The 14,089-nt window shown below is 43.5% G+C and overlaps 1 long non-coding RNA gene across 1 annotated transcript in view; it reads right to left on the bottom strand.

Moving 5' to 3' along the window:
• Positions 1–3,306: 3,306 nt before the first annotated feature.
• The window catches only part of LOC128833687 (uncharacterized), a 31,281-nt gene continuing 20,498 nt past the window's right edge, over positions 3,307–14,089 (bottom strand). Inside the window, exons 2-3 of the long non-coding RNA XR_008444315.1 lie at positions 3,572–3,706; positions 3,307–3,405 (exon numbers count right to left, since the gene is read on the bottom strand). This is a non-coding gene — a long non-coding RNA (uncharacterized LOC128833687). The remainder of the gene's footprint in view (positions 3,406–3,571; positions 3,707–14,089) is intronic.

The following is a 14,089-nucleotide window of genomic DNA, read 5'->3' as shown; positions in this document are numbered from 1 at the left end:
GTGCACACGCGGACAGCTCCGCTGCACTTGTTTCCCTTAGGCGACTTAATTCTATCTTGAACAGAATTATGATTTGTATGTTAGAGCCTGAAATTCAGCCAAGATGTAAATGAGAGCACACATTTCATTTCAAGCTTCAGACTACTACTTGGTAGTGCAGTTTATATATAGTGCTGATTATAAACTAAATGGTACAAGAAGAAAAAATTGAAATGAACTGCAGAAATGTATCTTTGTTACATATATTCTTAAACATTTTGCAGTTTGAAAGTCCTTTGTGTCCCAGCACTGTACCCTTCCCAAAGGTGTAGAATCGTAGCAATCTATCCATGGCAGATAAAATTTTGGAATAACTCTTTCTAGAGCCTAGGAGGACCATCCTTAATATTACTCAGATAGGGTTACATGGTGCCTATGAGGACTAAACATACACACTTTGCAGCACTCCCAGTTTCTTCTGGATCAACCATGAAGAAGCAAGCTAGTTTAGCTTCCTATAGAGTACAGTTTGAATACTTCTGATATCAGATTGAAAGATTTTGTCTAGTTCTGCTGAGACCAGAAGACATTTTCTACAAATTCTGAGATTATTAATATGCTTCATTCTTGTTAACTTATCAACCTTAACTAGTGGAAGTTTTACAGGGATGTGAACAAGAGTGTTTTTTCACTGCCAAAATTTTACAGGCAATAATTTATTTCTTTTGAGGGTTTTCACACTGAAACCAAAATTGAAAGCAAAATCTCCCAATGGAAGGGAGAAACTAAAAGGAGAAAAGATACATAATACACTGGAACCCCGCTATAAGGCGGCTCGCGATAACGTAAATTCGTTTATAACATGGGGCGAGTCTGGCCCCGGTGGCTGCAGCAGGCACGGGGCGAGTCTGGCAGGCACGGGGCGTTTGGGATCCATGCCCCAGCGGCTGCAGCAGGAGCGACTCTCCCTGCAGCCCCAGCGCGTCTCTGTCCCCAGCAGGGCTGGCTCCAGCCCACGTCCTTCCCTCCCCGCCGACCGATGTAGGGGGCAGAAGCGCAGAGCTGCAGAGTGGCACTGAGCCATCCCGGCAGTTGGTGTGGCAGGCCGGCAGCAGTCGTCTTCGGGGACCCAGCTCCCCTGGCCAAAGCGCCGCCCGGAGCGCAGCAAGCCCCGCGGCCCCGCTCTCCCAGCTGGAGCGCGGCCAGCCCTGCAACCCCGGCGGGACCTCCAGCCTGAGCGAGGCAGCCCCACACTCCCGGCGGGATCTCCGGCCATAGCGCGGCAAGCCCCATGGCTCCCCCTCCCCCAGCCAGCATCCCAAGTGCCGCCACAGGAATCGGGCCCCGCTGGCAGGAGGGGCCGAGTGGCCAGCGCCCCAGCTGAAGGAAGCCCTGGCCACCCCCCTTCTCTCTCTCCCCCTGCTCCCTTCCTCCCCCTAGCCAGGGCGTGGAAGCTGAACACAAATACAGTGGAACTCTGCTATAACGTGACCCCGCATTTACCGCGATTGAATTTTTTGAACCCCAACGATCGTGTTATAGTGGGGTTCCACTGTATAGCATATAATAACTAAGAATAAGCCATCTATAGTGTCTATGCAACAAACAAAGCCTACTGGGAGCACTGAATAGCTTTTATATTTATGAACAAGATGCTAGAGCAAACAAAGTACTAGATACGCCAGATTATTAACCAATAAACAGAATGCCTTGCTGCATAATAGACACAGGTAACCACAGTCATTTGTATCACGACGTTGGCAACTTGCACATACACTTTCATCTATACAAGAAAGCAATGTCTAATAGATTAAGTTACTGGAGCAAAGGGACTGGATGAGTGCATTCTCTCTCTCTCTCTCTCTCTCTTTGGCTCAATGATTCTTTCATTATTTATTCACAGTGCCACAGCTTTAATGCTAGGCAACTAGCATGAGAATGACTCCAGAGCCTGGTGCTTAAAGCATTCAGCTGGGAGACCTAGAATCCAGTTCCTCTGCTCCAATAACTTTTTAATTATTTATCCAGAGTGGAAAAACTTTAATAGAAGAAACTGAGGGCATTTCATGTCAAAATATCCTATAGCCCAGTGGTTAGGATGCTTGCTTGAGAGGTAGCAAATGTCTGTTCACATCCCTTCTTCCGCTTAGGTGGAAGGTGGACTTGAACCAGGGGTGAGCAAAATGTTATAAGGAAGGGCCACTTCCCCACAGGCCATTTTGAGTAAACTTGCCTATAGTGGCCTGATCAGTAGATGAGGTCTGAGCAGCGCTGGCTCCAGGCACCAGCTTCTCAAGCAGGTGCTTGGGGCGGCCGCTCTGGAGAAGGGCGGCACGTCCAGGTATTCGGCGGCAATTCGGCGGACGGTCCCTCACTCCACCTGGGAGTGAAGGACCTCCCGCCAAATTGCCGCTGCAGATCACGATCGTGGCTTTTTTGTTTTTGTTTTTTGTTTTGGCTGCTTGGGGCGGCCAAAACCCTGGAGCTGGCCCTGGGTCTGAGCATGCTTACTGGATTGGGCCCTAGAGACGATTTAGGCAGAGTGACACCTATCTTCTTGTTTCATGAACCCCAGTGGGGTAGGGTGACCATATTTTCCCAAAGGGAAAACAGGACACCCCCAGGCTGGCCCAAGCCCTCTCTGAGGTCCCCAAGCCTCCCCGTGCTTGGAATGGCCTGAGCACTCCCTGCCTCCCGCCCATGTGGGGCCAGTCTGAGGTCCTCCTCCCCACTGGCACCTGGAGCTGGCCTGAGTCACCCCGCCACCACCCGTGAAACCCCCCACACACACCTGTCCAAGCCCTCCCCACCTGCACGTGGGGGGGCTAGTCCTCCGACTCCTCCCTACCCCCCACTGACTGCATTCCCCTGGTGTTATCCAGGCCAGTGATCTGCTAGGTCACTCCAATCCTTGATTCTGGGAGCCAGCCTTAGCGTGCTTTGCTGTGAGAACCCCCACTCTTGGGCTGTTCACGCACAGCCTCTGGCATGTAAGCTGCTCCTTGGATTGTGCAACTGAATGACTTTAGCCAATGTCTCTGGTCCCAGACACAACCCTAGGAACCTCTGTCTTACAGTGTCTAGTCATGCCCACTGGACACTGCAAGCTTATATGAATTAATCAATTTAACAAAGAAATTGATATGTACCAGCCTTGTTATCCCAAGGGGAGTCTCTGGCATGCTTCAAAACAGGTAGAATAAATAAACAAATGTATTAACTATGAAAGATATATTTTAAGTGATTATAAGTCAAAGCATAACAAGTCAGATTTAGTCAAATGAAATAAAAGCAAAACGCATTCTAAGCTGATCTTAACACTTTCAATGCCCTTACAAACTCAGATGCTTCTCACCACAGGCTGGCTGGTTGCCCTTCAGCCAGGCTCTTCCCTTTGATCAGCGCTTCAGTCGCTCGTGGTGATGTCTATAGATGGAGATGGAAGAGAGAGGATGAGCATGGCAAACGTCTCTCCCTTTTATTATGTTCTTTCTTTCTTCCCTCTTGGCTTTGCCCTCCCCTCCCACGCAGACTCAGGTGAGCATTACCTCATCACAGTCCCAAATTGACCAAAGGAAGGGGGGTGACTCACTCGAGAGTCCAACAGATCCTTTGTTGTTGCCTAGGCCAGCGTCCTTTGTTCCTGTAAGGCTGGGCTGGGTTTGTCCCATACATGCCCTGATGAGGTGTGAACTGTCCCTCTGTTTTTGGAGAGTTTTTCCTGAGCCTGTTTTAAGCCATGAGAACATATTTTCAGCCTCATAACTATATACATGAAATTACAACCTATAACATTACTGTAACAACAATTGCTATAACATCACTATAACAACAATGCTCAGTGCATCATGAGCCTTCTGAAGACACCCGACATGACACACTTTGCATTGTGTAGCCTGACTTAGGGTGTGTTAATAATAATAATTTAATGTATCACTTTAATTTTATTACACTCGGGGCCAGCACATCCCTCGACCCACGCCACTTCCCGCAGCTCCCATTGGCCTGGAGCGGCGAACCGTAGCCAGTGGGAGCCGCGATCGGCCGAACCTGCAGATGCAGCAGGTAAACAAACCGGCTCAGCCTGCCAGGGTGCTTACCCTGGCGGCCTGTGTGCCAAAGGTTGCCGATCCCAGGTCTAGGTAAAAGGTCTTAGACATAGGCATGAGTACTTATCTATTTAGGTAACAAGATGTAGGTCAACTTTACTTTCTGGGTAAAAGGTCTTAATATAGATATGCTAACTTTGCCTTAGCTTAACATACAGGTTTTTGGCCTGTAGGTCTCTTGCATTACAGCTAAACTTACTTTTAATATAAATCTATAAACCTATTACAACATATCAAATACTTAAACTTATAAGAAAAGATATACCTATGCAAGCAAGCAGGTTAATCCTTTAGGCTACAATTGGATACCACACAACCATATTATAAGGATGAATATGGGGGTGCAGAGCATTCTCCCGAGGTACAGGATGTCACACCTATGATCTCTCCACTGCTCTCCCCCCACCCTGCCGAAGCAGGGCTGTTCTGAGCCCCCCCCTTCTATCCCCCTTGAGTGGAGCTGGTCCTCCAAGTCACTCTGCTGCTCACAGGGCTGGTGATCCAAGATCCCCAATGCACGCCCACCAGTGGGGCTGAGGATCTGAGCCTCCACTCCCGGCTGCATAGCCTGGCCTCCCTCCAGCGCAGGGATGGTGTTGCCACTCCCCCGCCCCCATACACACATTCCTCCATGCCCCACTAGGGTTCCCATGTGTGGGGGGTTCGGCAGTGAGGTGAAAAGCTGCTTGCACCCTGCTGCCCCCGCTAGGGGGCTAACGAAGCCCCTCCACCTGGGGAAGCAGGGATCCTGCCGCCAGGGCTGCCCCAAGTGCCGGGCAGGGGACACAGCAGGTGCATGGAGGAAAGGGGGGAAACGCCCTGCCCTGGCTACTAACCCGAGCAAGTCGGGAGCTGACAGCAGCGCAGTGAGGGTGCTTCCCCGGTGGCGGGGCAGGAACGGTGAAGCCAGGGCTGTTCCTGTACATTCTCTTGCTGCCCATCCCCAGTGCTGCTTCTGCCACCGATGCTACTGCCATTAGAGGAGGCAGCAAAGGAGATACCAGTACAGGTGTGCGGTGGGGCAAGCAAAGGGTGGGGCAGGCCACTTGCTGCCCCCCGCTGCTGGCTCTGTGCTGTGATCCCAGAAAATATGGGACAATTTGCCCATATTTAACAAAAAGTCGGGACACCTGGAAGAAGGCTTAAATATGGGACTGTCTCATTAAAAACAGGACATCTGGGCACTCTACACTGTAGCTTAGGTATCCAGACACCTGCCGTGAGGCTGCAGTGCTCATGCTCACAGGCAGAAACATAGGCACCTAGGAAGTTTTTACTGCAAAAAGTGAAACACAGAGTGATTTTAAGCACCTGCATAGTTCAGGGAACCCTGAACAGGGATTCTGTGATCCTCAGTAGGGCTTGATTCTGGGATTAAGGTGCCTAAAGTGGCAGTAAGGCATCTAAGTCCTTTTGTGAACCTAGCCCATGGGTGCTTTTGAAAATTCCACCTCATGTCTGTTTCTCCATCTGAGACAGGAGACACCACACAGAGGTGTTGGAAAAATCATTACTGTTTGAATACTGCCATGAAAATATAAAGTGCTATAAGCATGATGTCCTGTCCCTTTAAGTATTCAGGATCTCTGTACTCCCCCCTTCTCCCCCCCCCCCTGCAGTGCAAAGCCTCACTTTCATGTTAGGTTCAGTTTTGCAGCCAGAACAATAAAGGGAGCACAGCAGACAGATGTGTTTCTGTCAGCTCCCTCTGTGTCTATCTCCTTTGCTGGGTCCAGAAATATAACAATAAGTTCTAAAATATTTACTCAAATTCAAACACGATTTTAAAGCAATTAATTGAGAGAGAAGTGTTATTTAGTGGCCTGAGCTGCAGGACAGGAGTACAAGAATTCTCAAATTCTGTTAAAAAATCTTAACATTTCTTCATCACCTACCCCATCTGTAAACTAGTAATAAATATATTTTGGCCCAAAATCTGCACTCTGATGCATGCAGGTAGAACCCTACATCTGCACAGTCAACTCTAGGTCTTGGGATTTAGTTTAACATAGCATTTTGAGGATTAATGTTTGTAAGGGAAGATGGAAAATGTACTCTAAAAATATTGGAGTACTTGTGGCACCTTAGAGACTAACAAATTTATTTGAGCATAAGCTTTCGCGGGCTACAGACAACCCCCCAACCTGAAACAAACACTCGCCAGCAACCACACATCACTGAACAAAAACACTGGAACCTATCCTTGCAACAAAGCCTGATGCCAACTCTGCCCACATATCTATTCAAGTGATATCATCATAGGACCTAATCACATCGGCCATGCCATCAGGGGCTTGTTCACCTGCACATCTACCAATGTGATATATGCCATCATGTGCCAGCAATGCCCCATCTGCCATGTATATTGGCCAAACCAGACAGTCCCTACGCAAAAGAATTAATGGACACAAATCTGGCATCAGGAATCATAACATTCAAAAACGAGTAGGAGAACACTTTAACCTGTCTGGTCATTCAATGACAGACCTGCGGGTGGCAATTTTCCAACAAAAAAGCTTCAAAAACAGACTCCAATCAGAAACTGTTGAGCTTGAATTGATATGCAAATTAGATACAATCAATTTAGGCTTAAATAGAGACTGGGAATGGCTGAGCCATTACAAACATTGAATCTATCTCCCCATTTAAGTACTCTCACACTTCTTATCAAACTGTCTGTACTGGGCTATCTTGATTATCACTTCAAAAGTTTTTTTTCCTCCTACTTAATTGGCCTCTCAGAGTTGGTAAGACAACTCCCACTTTTTCATGCTCTCTGTATGTGTGTATATATATCTCCTCAATATATGTTCCATTCTATGCATCCGAAGAAGTGGGCTATAGCCCACGAAAGCTTATGCTCAAATAAATGTGTTAGTCTCTAAGGTGCCACAAGTACTCCTGTTCTTTTTGCGGATACAGACTAACACGGCTGCTACTCTGAAATCTAAAAATATTCATTACTATATTGGTGTGGCAGGTGGCGCTATACGTAGTCTTCTGCAATCTTTTTCTTAGAGTGTGAGCAAGTTTTTAGCCTCAGAAGAAATTGTAGTGTTGTTAGTTTCTGGTTATGCAAGATTCTGTGTACTTAAGGAAGTTACAATTAGAAGATACCCAGACTCTGCCTCAGTGATTTCTCCTTCAGTGGGAAGCCAGCCTGCAAGGCCCTGACATTTGCTACCATTTAGCAGAGGGGTGATGCTGGTGTCAGAACAGGACACCGATGTCAGAAGAAAAGGCAACAATGCTCTTATGAGCTTCAAAAGTGTTATTTGGATTTTAGAATCACTGCCCCACCAATACAAGTTATAAGGTCAATTGCTGCTCTTAATTCAGTGTTTGAGGCACAACAACTATTTTATGCTCTGAAACACCATTTTATTTGATTTTTTTAACAGGCTACTTTAAAAAAAATCTATTGGATTCATATCTTGTCCGATAAAGAATTTATTTAAAAAAACAGATCTCTGAATAAGAAGCAGTTATTTGTGTTTTAAAAGACATGGCCTGGGCCTTGAAAAACTCCCTTAAGAAGAAATATCCACTTTGCTTTATACTGGCGTTTTTTGGTTTTGGTTCTATAATAGCAACTGCAACTGCTTTGCTTGGATTCTCTCAGCAATCACCATATTCCTGCTGAGGAAAGCTACTATGTCCTCCTAGTTAATCTATTTGGAAATGGAGTCCTCAACCTTTGCTTGCGGATGCTGAGAGATTTGAGGGTGAGATTTCTGTTGTCCTGAAAAATATGGTTGGTTTTATGCTCTATTGGTCACATGACTGGTCATTAAATAATGCTGGAATGGTGGGAGGAAGGCAAAGTGTTCCTATTTTGGAATATTTATCTTTTGCAGCTTCAACATTGTGTTTTTAAATGTTAGTCAAGGGCATGCAGGACTTTAAATGGGCACACATCGGTGTGGAGGATATTTTTAAAGTGAAATCTGAACAAACAAACACTGGACCAAATGGAGGTCACAACTAGCATTCAGCTGAATGAAATCTTCACTTATAGCTCAGTTGGAATGAAGAGTGATTTTTTTTTTTTAAACCCTCACACTCTGATTGAATGAAAATTCACGTACGAAAGCATTCACTTAAGGCCAGATTCTGATCTCATTACTCATAGTGAATAGCATCTTGACTTCAGTGGGACTACTTATAGAGGAAGGTGTTATTCAATCTGAAAAGGGGGACCAAAATCTGGCCTTAAGGCCTCAGAGTTTGCTTTAAAATCACTCATTTGCTCTCCTCTTATACTGAAAGCTACATGAATATTAGTTGAATGCTTAATTTTGAAAGATCTCAACAAGGAATATTCAACATTTGATGCATTTTAGTTTCATGCTGAAGTTTATTCTTACTGACTTAGCGGCTTTGCTTTGACTATCACCATTCCATCTCCAAATTTGACCTATGCTCACATGTTTACACTACCGCTCAAATTATAATCCTTCCTCCCCCCTAAAACATTGCTAATAATCACACAGGAATACCTTCACATGAGTGTATCATAGACACAACCACCATCACAGCCCTTGATATATTTTATAGTATCTCAGGCAGTTTAGCTGAATGTACAGTAATAGTAAATATACTCAAAATGTGTTAGCTATGCATTTATTTATACTGACGGAGTTTCTCCAATTGAAATGTAGTAATGGAGAATACCTTTAGCTAGCGAATAGGAGTGGCTAACAGGAGTTTTGCGAGGGAGTTTAAAGAGGGGGAGCGTGAAGGGGGGCGGCGGTAGATACAAATACCATTCCTGAAACTTCTTTAAACTTAAGGCAAAAAACACTCCCAGATAAAAACTAAATCTCAAAAAAGGAACTAACTGCAGGAGTAAAAAGAGAATGCAGGCAGAAGTCCAGCCACAAAGTGGGGGCTATCCAGTTTATTGCACCCAATGCAGCATGTATCATTACCTGCCCTATGGGCAGGTGGCGTATGTGTGCATTCGGTGCAAGGAGCACCTGGCCCTCTGAGACCATGTATGAGCTTTGGAGACCAGGGTGGCTGAGCTGGAGGAGCTAAGGGAGACAGAGAGGTACATAGATGAGACTTCCCGGGATATAGTAGAACAGTCACACCCTCGGTCTGACAGCCTCTGTGCTGTTGAGGAGGATGAAAGTCTCAAGGAAGGAGACCATCCAATTGGAGCAAAGGGAAACGATCCCATAGTTGTAACCCTCTTTCCAGATGATGTCCTGGTATCCTCTCGCACTGACAATGCCTCTCTGGGGAAGGGAACTCCAGTTATTAGGAAGATAAAGGGCTAGGGGAAAGCCGACAGGTATGGGGCAAGGGGAAAGCCGACAGGTGCGGAGGAGCACGTGGTTCGGACAGAGTCGTCCCTTAGGGGAGGATCTACAAATGGAGATTCTCTATGTCCTAGTAAGGGGGAGAAGGAAGATGATAAAATACAGGTAGGATCTGATGAGAAACAGTCAAATGAAAAAAAGGCTCATTCAATTACATCATGTAATGGGAGAAAGCTAAAAAGTAACAAGTTTTTAAAGTGCTTATATATCAATGCTAGAAGTCTAAATAATAAGATGGAACTACAGTGCCTTGTATTAAATGAGGATATTGATATAATAGACATCAAAGAAACTTGGTGGAATGAGGATAATTAATGGGACACTGTAATACCAAGGTACAAAATATATCAGAAGGAAAGAACAGGTCAAGCAGTAGGGGGAGTGGCACTATATGTGAAAGAAAGCGTAGAATCAAATGAAGTAAAAATCTTAAATGAACCAAACAGTACCATGGAATCTTTATGGATAGTAATTCCATGCTCGAATAATAAGAATATAGCAGTAGGGACATATTACTGAGCATCTGATGAAGATGGTGATAGTGACTGTGAAAGCTCAGGGAGATTAGAGTGGCTATTAAAATAAAAAACAATAATAATGGGGGATTTCAACTATCCCCATATTGACTGGATACATATCACCTCAGGACAAGATGCAGATATAAAGTTTCTTGACACCTTAAATGACTGCTTCTTGGAGCAGCTAGTCCTGGAACCCACAAGAGAAGAGGCAATTCTTTATTTAGTCCTAAGCGGAGCACAAGTTCAGTTTCAAGAGTTGAATATAGCTGGACCGCCTGGTAATAATAATAGAATCATAGAATATCAGGGTTGGAAGGGACCACAGGAGGTCATCTAGTCCAACCCCCTGCTCAAAGCAGGACCAATCCCCAGACAGATTTTTGCCCCAGATCCCTAAATGGCCCCTTCAAAGATTGAACTCACAACCCTGTTAAATTTAACATCCCTGTGGCGAGGAAAACACCCACAGTGGTCCAACACTGTAGCATTTAATTTCAGAAAGGTGAACTACATAAAAATGAGGAGGTTAGTTAAACAGAAATTAAAAGGTACAGTACCAAAAGTAAAATCCCTGCAAACAGCATGGAAACTTTCTAAAGACACCATAATAGAGGCTCAACTTAAATGTATACCTCAAGTTAAAAAGCATAGTAAGAGAACCAAAAAGTGCCACTTTCGCTAAACAACAAAGTAAAAGAAGCAGTGAGAGGCAAACAAGCATACTGTAAAAAGTGGAAGTTAAATCCTAGCGAGGAAAATAGAAAGGAGCATAAACTTTGGCAAATGAAGTGGAAAAAATATAATTAAGAAGGCCAAAAAAAAAAGAATTTGAAGAACAGCTAGCCAAAGACTCAAAAAGTAATAGCAATTTTTTAAGTACATCAGAAGCAGGAAGCCTGCTAAACAACTGGTGGGGCAACAGGATGATTGAGATGCTAAAGCAGCACTCAAGGACGATAAGGCTATTGCAGAGAAACTAAATGAATTCTTTGCATTGGTCTTCACAGTTGAGGATGAGAGGGAGATTCCCAACCCAGAGCCATTCTTTTTAGGTGACAAATCTGAGGAACTATCACAGATTGAGGTGTCATTAGAGGAGGTTTTGGAACAAATTGATAAACTAAACAGTAATTAGTCACCAGGACCAGACAGTCACCCAAGAGTTCTGAAGGAACTCAAATGTGAAATTGCAGAACTACTAACTGTAGTCTATAATCTATCATTTAGAGGATAGCTAATGTGACACAAATTTTGAAAAGGGCTCCAGAGGTGATGCTGGCAATTACAGGCAGGTAAGCCTAAATTCAGTACCGGGCAAACTGGTTGAAATTATAGTAAAGAACAAAATTGTCAGACACATAGATTAACATAATTTCTTGGGGAAGAGTGAACATGTTTTTTGTAAATGGAAATCATGCCTCACCAATCTACTATAATTCTTTGAGGGGGTCAAAAAGCATGTGGACATGGGGGATACAGTGAATATAGTGTATTTAAATTTTCAGAAAGCCTTTGACAAAGTCCCTCACCACAGGCTATTAAGCAAAATAAGCAGTCATGGGATAAGAGGGAAGGTCTTCTTATGGATTGGTAACTGGTTAAAAGATAGGAAACAAAGGGTAGGTATAAATGGTCAGTTTTCAGAATGGAGAGAGGTAAATAGTGGTATCCCCCAGGGGTCTGTAATGGAACCAGTCCTATTCAACATATTCATAAATGATCTGGAAAAAGGGGTAAACAGTGAGGAGGCAAAATTTGCAGATAATATAAAACTACTCAAAATAGTTAAGTCCCAGACAGACTACGAAGAGCTACAAAAAGAATTCTCAAAACTGGGTAACTGGGCAACAAATTGGCAGATGAAATTCAATGTTGATAAATGCAAAGTAATGAATTAGAAAACATAATCCCAAGTACACATATAAAATGATGGGGTCTAAATTAGCTGTTACCACTCAAGAAAGAGATCTTGGAGTTATTGTGGATAGTTCTCTGAAAACATCCACTCAATGTACAGCGGCAGTAAAAAAAGAGAACAGAATCATAGATAATAAGACAGAAAATATCATATTGCCTCTATATAAATCCATGGTATGCCCACATCTTGAATACTGAGTGCAGATGTGGTCGCCCCAACTCAAAAAAGATATATTGGAATTGGAAAAGGTTCAGGAAAAGGGAACAAAAATTATTAGGGGCATGGAGCGTCTGCCATATGAGGAGAGATTAATAAGACTGGGACTTTTCTGCTTTGAAAAAAGACAACTAAGGGGGGATAAGATAGAGGTCTATAAAATCATGACTGGTGAGGAGAAAGTAAATAAGGAAGTGCTATTTACTGCTTCTCATAACACAAGAACTAGGAGTCACCAAATGAAATTAATAGGTAGCAGGTTTAAAACAAACAAAAGGAAGTATTTTTTGACACAACACACAGTCAACCTGTGGTACTCCTTGCCAGAGGATGTTGTGAAGGCCAAGACTATAACAAGGTTCAAAAAAGAACTAGATAAGTTCATGGAGGATAGGTCCATCAATGGCTATTAGCCAGGATGGACAGGGATGGTGTCCCTAATCTCTGTTTGCCAGAAGCTGAGAATGGACGACAGGGGATGGATCACTTGATGATTACCTGTTCTGTTCTTTCCCACTGGGGCACCTGGGATTGGCCACAGTTGGAAGATACGATACTGGGCTAGATGGATCTTCGGTCTGATCCACTATGGTCGTTCTTATGTTCTTTATTCCACATCAGGTTTTTTTGGGGGGGTGAAGTGGGGGGAAATGGTCAGCAGCCTTGCCACATATTTTCATGGTCATTAGTATGTGATATCAGAAGATACCTAAGCGATCTTGTCCTTACAATTGTCTCAATAATATTGATTTTTTTAAGTATATATATTTTTTAAAGTACAGATAATCTAAAATAAAAAAGGCTAGTTTTACGTAGAGTTTCTGTTTCATATCTCTGCACAACACATTAATATTAGCCCTAAACACTACTCTATGGAAGTGAGAGTTTGAAGACCATTGAACAATGTGAGTTCTCCCAATATATCATAATTGCAGAAACACCTGCACTCAATAGCTTTGTTCTCATCCACTGTGAAAATTTGTAGTGTTCAATAGGCCTGAAAATTTCTCATTTCTTACCTGTGGTGAGGTGGTTTAGTGATTGCACATAGGCACTCAGATTAAAGACCTCTGCAAAGACTGTTACACTGCCAGCAAACTATATCTTTTTCCCCCACTTCTAATTTTTTTTTAAAATGTGGCAATTTAGTTTGGATTGTATTTAACACTCATGTCTGGAAACTGGGTGGGACTTGACAAATTTTAATGAAAAATTGAAATGTGGCTAGAAGAAATCCCCCATAGGGCCAGATATGAACAGAAAGTAAGATGTTATGTGGGATTTAATATATATATTTTTTGATTTTAATAAAAAACTCACTACAGGCTCCTAGGCATCCATCCTAAGACAAAATTAGAAAATAAAATCAAAGTAGCAAATAATATTTCAAAGAGGAACTCAGCAAGCCAGAAATCTACAAAAGACTCCTTTCCTCTCCCCCAATTTCATCACTCAGAATGATCTTGACACACTGGAGAAATGGTCTGAATAGCATCAAATTCAATAAGGACAAATGTAAAATACTTCAGTTAGGCAGATATAATCAATTGCACAAATACAAAATGAGAAATGACTGCCTAGGAAGGAGTACTGCAGAAAAGTATCTGGTGGTTATAGTGGATCACAAACTAAATATGAGTCAACAATGTAATACTATTGCAAAAAAAGGAGGGGGGGAGACAGGGGGACATCATTCTGGGATGTATTAGCAAGAGTGTCGTAAGCAAGACACAAGAAGTGTCTTCCACTCTACTCAGCACTGATAAGGCCTCAACTGGAGTATTGTGTCCAGTTCCAGGCACAACAATTTGGGAAAGCTGTGGACAAATTGGAGAAAGTCCAGAGAAGAGCAACAAGAATGGTAAAAGGTCTAGAAAATATGACCTACAAGGAAAGATTAAAAAAAAAAAACTGGGTTTGTTTAGCTTGGAGAAGAAAATACTGAGTTAGGACATAACAGTCTGACTCCCACTCGGGCGACTCTCATTCATCAGGTCTCTCACTGGGACCTGCTCCTCA

The sequence above is a fragment of the Malaclemys terrapin genome, chromosome 3 (assembly GCF_027887155.1).
Source record: "Malaclemys terrapin pileata isolate rMalTer1 chromosome 3, rMalTer1.hap1, whole genome shotgun sequence".
Classification (NCBI taxonomy): Eukaryota; Metazoa; Chordata; order Testudines; family Emydidae; genus Malaclemys; species Malaclemys terrapin.
This window is presented reverse-complemented; position numbering and strand designations above follow the sequence as displayed.